General features: G+C 33.5%; 1 pseudogene; it reads left to right on the top strand.

The window, feature by feature from the left end:
* The first annotated feature begins 779 nt into the window (after positions 1-779).
* LOC111397774 lies at positions 780-10,496 on the top strand (annotated as a pseudogene).
* Positions 10,497-11,847: the final 1,351 nt, after the last annotated feature.

Raw genomic sequence — 11,847 nt, 5'->3', positions numbered from 1 at the left:
ACAAACATTTCATATTTACGCACATTTATGGTGTCTAATATACTAATTTTTAATGCATGTATAATGATGGGCACGATCAAGATCTTCTATCATCAATCTATATTAATTTGACTGGGTGTAGTAGAATTGGATTTTAATTTGGACTATGATTGATTCTGGACTCGTCATTATAATTCAATATTGTTTACTTGTAATAAGATTTGCGTTCTTTTTCTTTCAATTTTAATCACGTCATTACTCTGGTTTGTCACGCCCATTTATTTTTAATTGCTTCGGGCATCAGTTTTAAATAATATATTTTTATTGTTAGATTTTCGCACTTGTACTCGTTAATTGTCTTAGTTCGCAATTTCAAAACTATCAGGTTCAATCTTCAAACATAAGAAATAAAATTATCATGTTCAAGGTTTGTTGAATTTTCCTTCGAATAATTCTTACATATTTAATATAAATTTTTATAATGTATATTTGTATGAATATGCTCTGGGTAATTTGATATTTCCTTAATCTTGTGCTTGCTTGATACATGAATTTAAGGGAAATCGAAGTTTTTAGTTTGTGTTTTGGCGTAAAGATCGCTTCCGCCCCTCCCCTTGAATTCCATTCAGTTGTTTTATTATGAGTCTATTTGGGAGTGATTTTGAGAATTGATTTTTTGACCGTTAGAAGAAAAGTATGGTCCACCTGTGAGAGAAGAAGTCAAATATGACGGCTGAAATAGTGAAATAACGGTCAAAAATCAATTTTTTGGATCAAAAAATCGCTCCTAAACAGGCCCTATGATTCTGTTTTGGAAGGGGTTGGAGCTGTGTGTATGGCCAGAAATGAGAAAGCTTTGCCTAAGAAAGAACCTTATGTATGAGTTTATAAGGTTGTTAGCAATACCATACAGGACCATGAGGGGAGTCAGTCGATGTCTTGGACGAGTTTCGTGTTGTTGCAGCATTCCAAATATGTCATCTAGTTTGCGCATTGAATTGGTGAGTCATAATATTAAGTTCCAACAATCTTGAGTAACTGCAAATTTCGAGTTAATAAATTGTACTTCCTTGATTTTTCATGTATGTCGGTAATGGGAAGAGGTAATCCTTAGGCAATATCTGATTGCATAAACATGTATTTGTTGGGTATTTCTTGATGATAAAGAACTCTAACCGAAAACTATAAATCAAAGTACTCAAATGATAAAATGAAAAATAAGACAAAACAACGAAATTTGTTGACCCAATTCAGCCAAACACGGCCTAATCTGGGGGGCTCAGGAGCTGAACCCGTTCCACTATGCAAATCACCGTCCAAGAGAACCAAAGTTACATCAAACCACTCAGAAAATACAAGCTTTGATCATTGATCAACAAATCTACGAAACCAAACACAAATCCTTCCACAACTCTTAGCCCCAACTCCCCAGTTTACACAAACCGAAATCAACAACCACAAAAACAACCCACAAATTACTGTAGCAAGGCTATTATATAAAGCCAAGTGTAAAAACACAATTACACAGAAAGAATTTAACCAAAGAAAAGAAAGAGATGAGAAATCTCTCTTAGAAGGCTCCAGAGAGAGAAACCAAAAAACCAGAGAAAAATGAATTTCAAAAACCAACCGTCCAAGTGTCTCTCTCAAGTCATTTTGGATCCAATATCCAAGATTTAATCCTAGCCATCCATTTTATTAGACAAATCTCAGCCATCCAAAAGAAGCACAATCTGTGGCACGAGTAATAGACCATTTGGGGGCTACCATGTAGGGGCCTCCTCAACCCATATGTCAACTGAGTCAAATGTGAAAAATAGTACTAATTTTAAAGTGTTTTGAGAAACACACTCTTTCAGTATTCTTTGGGAATATTATACATTCCATGGTCAACTGAATTAGAGAATCAAATTTATATAAGTAGATCGCATGGTCTAGTGAACAATGATTTGAATTTTGTCTCAAGAAAAAAACAAACAGTGCATTCATATTTGAAATGAAACCTTTAATTTGCAAAAACATTTGAAAATATACTTTAATGCTTCTGTCTTTTTAGAGAACTAGATGGTGAGTTGAGGGAGGGGCATGGGGGTAATAAATATCGTGGCTAATGGAATGAAGTTATAATCTTGTAGCTGATCAAAACTATCGAAGTTTCAATTTAATAATTTTTGCAAGTTCTTATTTCATATATCTAGAGTTTAGTTACAGAAAATCATTTAAATGCTTATATAAGTGAACATGAAGATTTAAGATACATATTTCGGACTGTCAGATTTTAGAATAGCGGGAGTTGAAATGTAGTACCTTGATTATCAGTGCAGTTTGCTTAATAAAATATTAACTACTGGTTTGGGAACTTTATATTACTATTCTATGACATTAACACAGTAAGCGAAATGTTGACAAAGAGAAACAAATGAGTGATTAGAGAAAAGAACTATCGAAGTTGAAGACTCTGATGAATAAGAGCTCTTGTTGAGTAGTAAACTTGATTTTTGGACTAAATAATATGGGTTTAAGGATTTTGCTTATAGGCCCAAATCAATTAAAAGGCCCAACATGCATAGCATTTCTAGAAGCATTATCTAGAAAAATCTATATAAATATCTATTAGAAAAATCTATATAAATATCTAAGTAAGATATGTGATTTTATAAAGAATATCTAGAGAATTCTAGGAAAATATCTTGATGTGTGGTCTAGGTGTCTTTAGAAAATGTGTGGACTAGAATCTTCTTGTAAACATTATATAAAGGGGTAGTGCCCTCCATTTTGTAATAAGCCAAAAAGTGTGTAAAGTCTTGAATTTGAGAAATACAAGTTTCCTTTTTTCACTTCCTTCTTCCTATTAGTGTGGTCCTCTTAAAATCCTTAGCCAATCCAAGTTAATAAACCCATCTTTCCTCCAACAGCTCTACGGTTGACCTTTTAAGATTTAGAATTGTAAAGCCCAAATGCTGCGGAAAATTTGAACTTATGGACATGATACTGTGCACCATAAGGCACAATTAATGGAGAAAGGCTATTTGAATGGCATTTTTTTAGTGTAGTTTGAATGGAACTTTAACTGAGGGATTGACTTGTCATGGAGATGCTTTATCATGCTGAGCATAATTCTCTGCAACAGATGGGGAGGCATATCTGTTTCTTCTCTTTGGCAGCACCATAAGGCTTCTTGTCATGTATATTGTATACTGTCATGAAAGACATGTGCATGCTTAGGTAGATAAACTTGTACAATTATTCTTATTGTCTTCTTCTTTACTGTAGGTACCATGCCTTAGAGACAACTATGCATATATAGTACATGACGAGGATACTGGAACAGTTGGAGTGGTTGATCCTTCTGAAGCTGCACATATTACAGATGTGTTTGACCGTATAAAATGGAATTTGAATTACATACTGAACCCTCATCATCATTATGATTGCACCGATGGCAACACGGAATTAAAAGGAAAGTATGGTGCAAAGGTATGATAACTTTACATTTTGTAGCATCTCGCCCTTCTGCATATGTGAACCTAGACATAAATGCATGCACGTGTATGCCTTTGTACACATATTAACTGTATATATATATATATATATATATATAGACATAAATGCATGCACGTGTATGCCTTTGTACACATATTAACTGTATATATATATATATATATATATATAGACATAAATGCATGCACGTGTATGCCTTTGTACACATATTAACTGTATATATATATATATATATATATATAGACATAAATGCATGCACGTGTATGCCTTTGTACACATATTAACTGTAATTAATATATATATATATATATATATATATATAAAAGAAAAAGAAAAAAGAGTGAGGCGGTGGAATTCCACCCAAAATCAAATTAAAAACAAACACACACTACTCACACGAAGGAAACAAACCAGAGAGAAAGAAAAAGAGAGAGAAGAGAAAAGGAAAAAAAAAAAAAGGAAAAAAGAGGAAGAAAGAAAAATGAAAAAAGAAAAATGAAAAAAAAATTGAAAATTCGCCAACGTGTTAGGAATTAAATGGGTTATATTATTAGACTTGAATTCCTTAATTTTGAAAGGTAAGTAAAAAGTTATTTATTGAAAGGTTATGTTTAATTTTATAATTGTTAGATTTTTAGACTAAATTCAATTTTATTGAAGGGGTTAAATATAATAAACTATGAAATTGAGTAAAGTGAAAGAAAAACTAGTTTTAGTGATTAAAGAGATTGTAGAAATTGCTTAAATGTGAAATTATTAAGTTTGGGTATCGCCTATTTAATTATTGAAATTATTTAAAATAATTAATTGTTTATTTAAAAATTATATCGCATTTCAGGTGACGATACTGACATCAGAATAGCTTACCAACCGGATTGATTTTGCGAACATAGTACTGTAAGTGAAAAAATATAAATATTTCTAAAATATTCATAAATTAAGTATATTGTTAAAGTATGTGCAATTATATTCAATTATGTGTTTGAATTACATGATTATTATGGATATATCTTTTATTATGATACATGTGGAATTTCAATGATTATTTATTGTACATTTGTGACTTGGTATATGAAACATGTGATATTGAGATTTGCTTGGTATGTGATACGTGATATTGAGATCGATCAGAAAAGTACCCGTGATTATGTACTTCTTCTAGTTCACAGAGGGGTCTTGGCCATGTTCTATACTATACTGAGGGGTCGAGTGGGGATGAAGGGGTCGTGATCGTGTATATATAGTTCACTGAAGGGCCTTGGCCGTATTTTAGAATTGATTATAAGAGGTCTTGAGACCCACTTTCGTTCACGGACGGGCCAAAGGCCCGTGGCATGAGTTCTTAGCCCAAGGGCGGATTACAGATTTTAGTCAGAAAGTACATTTTTGGTAGATTTTTAGTACATTTGATGTGATGAGATTATAACATGATTACCAGCTTATGTTTATATCATGACTTGAGATGATATTTTACCACGTTATGTGAACGTTTCACGTTTTGGCTATAATTATATGGTGTTATCTTGTGAGTTATCAATGAAATGAAATCGATTTTCGATAAAAATGAAAAAATGAAAAAGTATAATTATTTTTGAACTTCTCCACTCACTGAGTTATCAACTAATATATTTTCCCGTAATTTTCCTACAGGTGAAAATTGATTCTTTTTAGCTGGAAGAGCCTAATGATTTCGGAATGAGAGCCTCACGACATGTTGAATATTATAACTCATTTTGATTAAGTACAAAGTAAATAATTTGGGCCCATCGCATTATGTTTTACATAAGCATTTGATTTTGTTGCATTTTTTAGAAATAACTCATAGTCAACCTTATAAGTGTTATGCCCTAAATCCAATCGATTTAGGTTGTAAATACTTTTAATATGTTTAATGCATTTAATTTTGGCAAGATCTATTATTTATTTAAATTAATTTTGTGATAAATAATATTAAATAATAGAGTCCGAAGATCCAAGTTTAAGTGATTTGTTAATTACAAGGAGTTGTGATTGTTAGATACAAATTATGTATGATTGGATCTTGAATAATCCGTGGTCGTAAGTAATAACGAAATACGGATATCGTTATTACGGATAGACTATCACGTGTGGCATTTCTTACTTGTGAAGTAAGTAGCTGATCTCACAAGCTAAAGTGTGGTGACACTTAAATGAACACGTGAATGTTTTATTATAAAACAAAACATTGGAGACCCACTAAAAGATTCCACATGGATAACTATCTGAGTGTCAGTGGTTAATCTCTAACGTTCAGTAGTGGAATTGGTCCTGTGACTTGATGTCATAGTGCCTTGTATGAGGACAGTCATGCTTTGACGGTGTTGGATATTGCTCTGTCAAGGGTCGCTAATACGACATCGTTCGGGTATGTCAAGAACCATATGAAGGATGTGAATGACCAATAGAGGATTCGTCACTCTTAGATAGTGAAAGATTGTGATCTGCATTTCGTTCAATTAAGTCAATAACAAAATCTTTGGCCAAGGTATATACATAAGTGGAAAATGAGTTTTTGACTTAAGCCATTGAATGAATAAGTCATTACAAAGGAATGAAAACCTAGTTGACTGGAGATCCCATGATCTAGGTTCAAAGGGACAACTTAATTGTAAAGGCTTAATAAAATCACTGTGGGGGGTGTTTCCTCCTGTCCATTCCTATGATGTAACAGTGATGCCTGTAAGGATGAAGGATAATCAATAGGCTTTTAATGATTCTTGTGCATAAAAAATCGAGCTAAGTAATACGGGTTACTTGTAATAAGAAATCACCTATGTGAGAGAAAAGTGGGGCTACTTCTAAGAGAATTGTGTGGGGCTCAATTCTTAAGAACTCTCACAGAACCAGGCATATGTTCATAGCCAAAATGATCATAATAATGAAAATTGAATTATGTTAGGAAGAATCCTGTGTGGAGTATATCATCGTTTACATAAATGGAAAAACAGTTCAAGGACAACATGTCTACTGATCAGCTAGTAAAGTAAATATGCTTTCATAAGGGAAGGTTCAAAGGGTGATACCTACATATCCTATGCATGTTTCAACCGTTGAACTTTATCACCTGGTCTTGTGTCTCACGATCACCAAGTCTCGTGTCTCACGGTCTCATGTCTCTCCCAATTTTCATTCATGTGGGAGATTGTTGGAAAAAATGAGTAAATGACTCACTTTTGACAAGATTTTCGATGGGACCCGTTGGTCTAATTTGGAAGATCAAAGTTGATTCGTGTTTTCTTCCGTAAGAGTATCAAAATCATATATTTACTTACCCAAAATGAAACTCGGGCGAATGAGAAATTGGAGCTCAAAGTTGACAATTGGAAGATAGTTTTATGTGTGAAAATAGCTTTTGTCCCACATAGGAAAAAGGAAGAAAGTAAGAACCACATTAGATATGGTTGCACATTGAAAGGGTGTAATCATATGTAGTATAGAGGCTCTCTCCATATGCACGCATAGGGGGGTGCAAAGTTCGGATCGAAATAGCTTTCGGACCTTGAACTTGTGTGAAGACACGACCTGCGTACACGAATGTCGGATCGAACGAAGCAAAAATTGGCTCGTTTGGAGAACCCACGTTTTGAGAATTTTTCTTGCTTTCTCAACCTAACTTTTGAGTTTTTGAACTTCCAAAACTCCAAGAAATTGAAGTGACTCCAATATTAATTGCCATAGAATTAATGACAGATTTACGCTATATTAGATCTCAAGTTTCCAGCAATTTACACAGAGAAAAAGAAAAACGTTTTCTTCCTCATTGTTCAGAAAAAACGTCCCTTGCATTTTCTGTCTGTGTCTTTGTTCAATAAAGTCTTGATTTCTTACATACGCATATCTGTCCAGTTAGGTCGTTGTGATATTGTTCAAACACTGTACTAGTTCATCGGAGTAGTTTCTCCAGTGATCAAATTCTACTGGTTTTGCCGTTATATCCTGGGAAACAGACGCTCAGATTAAATCTCAAGCACTTACGATGAGGGGGCGAATCTATTTTAAGGAAACTGTGTTCGCACAGACCTCGGGTTGAAAATTTATCTGCTATTTATTTAGTTTGCATTTTATTCTTGCAGATTTTTTTTTAGCGATTTACACGTTTGCAACATGCTTGACTCATATATTGTTTGTTAAATTTATGTTAGAAATAGATAAATAAAATAAATTGTTTCTTTTCTAACTCGTTATATGTGTGAAAATAGATTTCATATATACGGTATTTCTATTTGTAAATACAAAAATTTGTGTTATTTGAGTTAGTGTATGAATAAAAACATTTTATGCAAATTCTGTGCAAATACGGCGAGCTTCGCTGTCAAATATAGTGAGCTGCCATATACGGTGAGCTTTCTGTAAATACAGTTGGCAGCATATACAATAAGTTGCAAATATGGTAAGTTGCTTGCAAATACGGTAGACTGCAAATACGGTAAGCTACCTGCAAATACAGTAAACGCTATATACGGTATATTCATATATGGTATGCTTAAAATTGGTGTTTAAACTACACATACGGCATGTGATAATTCGATTTCATTAACATCACTATATTCCAACAATTTGTTCAGCTTGTCATATGGCAAGCTCTTGAATGGAACTCCTGAGCAGGTGATTAGGATATCTAGTATGCTGATGTTATTTCTTTTACGAACTCAAAAGTTTGTGAAGAAGATATACTCAGTGGTTAGCACCCACACCATGAAAAAATAAAATAAAAAGAGAACTCCAAGAAAAGGATTTGATCTGAAGGTCATGATGGTAATGCATTTTTTGTACCAGATGTTTTCTTCCCTGAGTAAGATTAAATTGCTGCTAGAGGATACAAAAATATATTGTGGTCATGACTATACATTGGTAAGCAAGGTTGAAATTTCAATGTTTTTCTTTTTCTTTTATTTATTTAATCGTCAAGCTGAAGGCTTCATGAAGGCTAAATGCATTGCAATTTTGCTCAGAGTAATTCAAAGTTTGCACTATCTATAGAACTGGGTAATGAAGAACTACAATCTTATGCTGCCCACGTAGCACATCTACGAAACTAGGGGCTGCCAACGGTATTTTCTATAGCTCTTCAACTTTCTCGATGTTTATTGGTGAAATATTTCCTGCAAGTATGAACCGTACTGTTGCTCCTGTGATGAAAATGTCTGCACATTTATCACCTCAAGCTTCATAAAATGTTTCATGATTGCTAATTTACACAGCCACGTTTGGCTTCTCATCCTTGATATGAATATACATCCCTAGTTTGATAAAATAAACCACATGAAATATGGAGCTCCTCATCATGATTGCCACACAAACTTATAGGTTACAAATTAAAATTATATGTAACGTTTTTGTTTTTTCATTCTTTTAGGGTAATAGTATCCCCTCGCTTTTGGGTAAACTTATTTGTTAATAATAATAATAATAATAATAATAATAATAATAATAATAATTCATTGACTTGCCTTAGATCCCAACGACGTTAAAGCAAGAGAAGTTGTGCAATCCATTCCTTCGCACTTCAACTAAGGAGATCCAGCAGTCATTGAATATTCTTGAATCAGCTATGAAAAAAATTGGACCTAGAACGCTTAGATATACTAGAAAGTTCGACTAACATGATACAGTATCAAGTTCAAATTTTATGCGTTACCAAGTTTACGTTCTAGATTTCATTTTAACCAATTTGACCTTACGTGCGAAATTAATCTAACTAAAGCAAAAAGTCACTTTAATTAGTTGTCTAGGTGATTAATCATACAAGTCAATTAACCTATGTTCGAATGCTACAATTTGTATATTATGCAAAACAGTAAATATGTTCGAATGCCGCAATTTGTATAAACGGAGAAACTCCAATGTGGGTAAAATTCCGGGACCAAACTAGTTACCTCCACTATACCAATTCAGCAAGTACAAGTTAGACCAAACTCCGTACCCAATCAGATCCGCTGTTCTAGTCTCACGATCTACTGCTGTAGACACTTCTAGCCTCTTACTAGACTTCCTGATCTACCTCCTGCAGCCCAATCTACTATCCACTACAACCTCCTGGTCCTTAGCTGATTGTATCACCAAGTGGAACACCAAGAACCATCCGTTATTGTGCTTGTAACTGCGCCTCAATCCACCTCTCTCAATCCTCCATTGAGAGAGTCTCTTCCTCAATAGATTAAGGAAGTAAGGTGTTTTGAGTTATGTAAATTCAATGTTTTTACCCAAAACAATGGTTTCTGGATCACAAGATTGATGTAGATGAAATCTCCAATTAATTGCACCTTGGATCTCTTCAAAGATGTTATGAATATCTTTTGCAATGAAAGAATAATGTAGCAACCTCTTCAATTTTGTCCTAGGGTTTGAGTATTTATATTTGAAGGTGTCTAGGTGGTATGGGTAGAGTAAAATACTTCAAAAATGCAAAATATGGTTTTTGCCACATAAGAGTATCGCTCGAGCGAGAGCCAGCGAGAATTGAGCGAGAGGTATTCTATTTTTTCCGCTCCAGCGAAATGCCAGCGAGAAGCGAATGATAGTGAGTAGTCGTCAGTATTTTCATCATAACGTTCTCTTTTGATGTCCGATTGAGGTGATTCAAGTTGCGTTGGAAAGATAACTCAAAGGGATACAATTCTTCTTGAAATAGCCTTGTCGAAATTCCAACGTGTACTATGTGAAAAGTGCGTTGTAAGTTATAACTGAAAATCCGGAACATATTTTGTGCAGCTCTTTGATATCCTTTAAACTTCCAATTGCATTTCGATGATCTTGTGTGATCTTCTTGGACATCCTGGGCTCCTTCAACAACTCGAACACTAATTTACCTCATCTATACAAATTGCACCCTAAGTCCTTGACTTTTACACCAATGTTCAATTAAGTCCCTGACTTTTACAGTTATACCATTTAGTCCGTTTTGTCCACAGAATTGCCAATTACACTTTTAGACCTAACAAGATAGGGATGAAGAAGCCTTGGGCGCCATCTGCCAAGCCAAGGACAATTTTTAGGTCACTAAGGAATTGGTTATAAGTTATGAACATGGAAGACAATGAAGCAACATGCTCGTCCTCAAATGAAGACAACTTTTATGGCATATTTGATAGCTTAGCTTAGATAGAATTGGATAGTTCTAAAAAAATGGTTATAAAAATCTATATTTTATGCAAAACACGCACTTCAGATTTGTAGTACTTTAGCCTTGTTGTAGCGTGGAAGGTAAATAGAACTTTTACTTTCACTTAAAAGCTAAGTTTTTGTGTATAGCACCATAGAAGAAAACAAGAACCTATTTTTTTTTTTTTTTTTTTTTTTTTTTTTTTTTTATACCAAAAAAAAAAAAAAAAAAAACTTTTTTTTTTTTTTTTTTTTTTTTTTTGCATTAAGTTATTAGGATTTACTTTTTGGGCGGATATGATCCACTGAAGAACATAGTTGTATGTCTTCAACCGCCTATGTTTTTGCCGAATCTTTACTGATAAGTACAACAGATTAGGTATACGTGTCTGAAAGCGTCAAATTACAGTGTTTAATAAATTTAACTAATTACAATAGCTCCAATAGATTTCATATTTTCATGTTGGTCTCTTCTAGAATTCTTTTCTGGTAGGTAAAATTGACCTCTCCACTCGTACAAATAAATTCTTACTGTACGAAGGAATCATACTATTTACTACTACTATACTTTATAAAATTTAAATAAATATGAGCTAATATTTAGTAAATTTTACAAATAAATCCAGACAGTCATTTTTCAAAATTATTTTGCCAATGTAAATTACAAAATACTTCACATATTACATGCCAATATCAAGAGCAATAGTTTCGCCACATTCCGTCTAAATACGAATGTAGATCATCTACGGAATTCTTTGTGTATTACAGAGTAGAGTTGTTGACGCACCGTACAACCCTCATTCTTAGCTACTACAAATGCATCATCATCGACATCCAGCATTCTTATACCTCTGGTATTTATCTTGGGATGTTATATCCGCTAAGTTTTGAAACCCTTGCTGTAGATTCGTTCAAAATTGTTGATTTTGATTTCTTTAATGATCATAACCCTGATTTTTAAGTTTATACATGCCTCGTAACTAACAAAACTTACTTTTCAAGTAAATAGTGGCATTTTTACAATGTGAACATATACATTATTTAGTCACGTAAAATTTTATGTTTTGTTAGTTTAGATTGAATAAATATTTGGGTTTAATGTTTAGACGTATTGTATAATGAAAGAGCATCTCGAAGGTATTTCATTGTTTGATAAGAATTATGGAGGGCAAGCTAAAAAGGATCTATTGCATGTTTTGGAGTGATACGAAATAGAAGAGAAGATTCCAAACCAATTAGAAAATG

The sequence above is a fragment of the Olea europaea genome, chromosome 7 (genome assembly GCF_002742605.1).
Source record: "Olea europaea var. sylvestris chromosome 7, O_europaea_v1, whole genome shotgun sequence".
Lineage (NCBI taxonomy): Eukaryota > Viridiplantae > Streptophyta > Magnoliopsida > Lamiales > Oleaceae > Olea > Olea europaea.
Note: the sequence above shows the minus strand (reverse complement) of the source record. Positions and strands in the feature narration are given on the sequence as shown.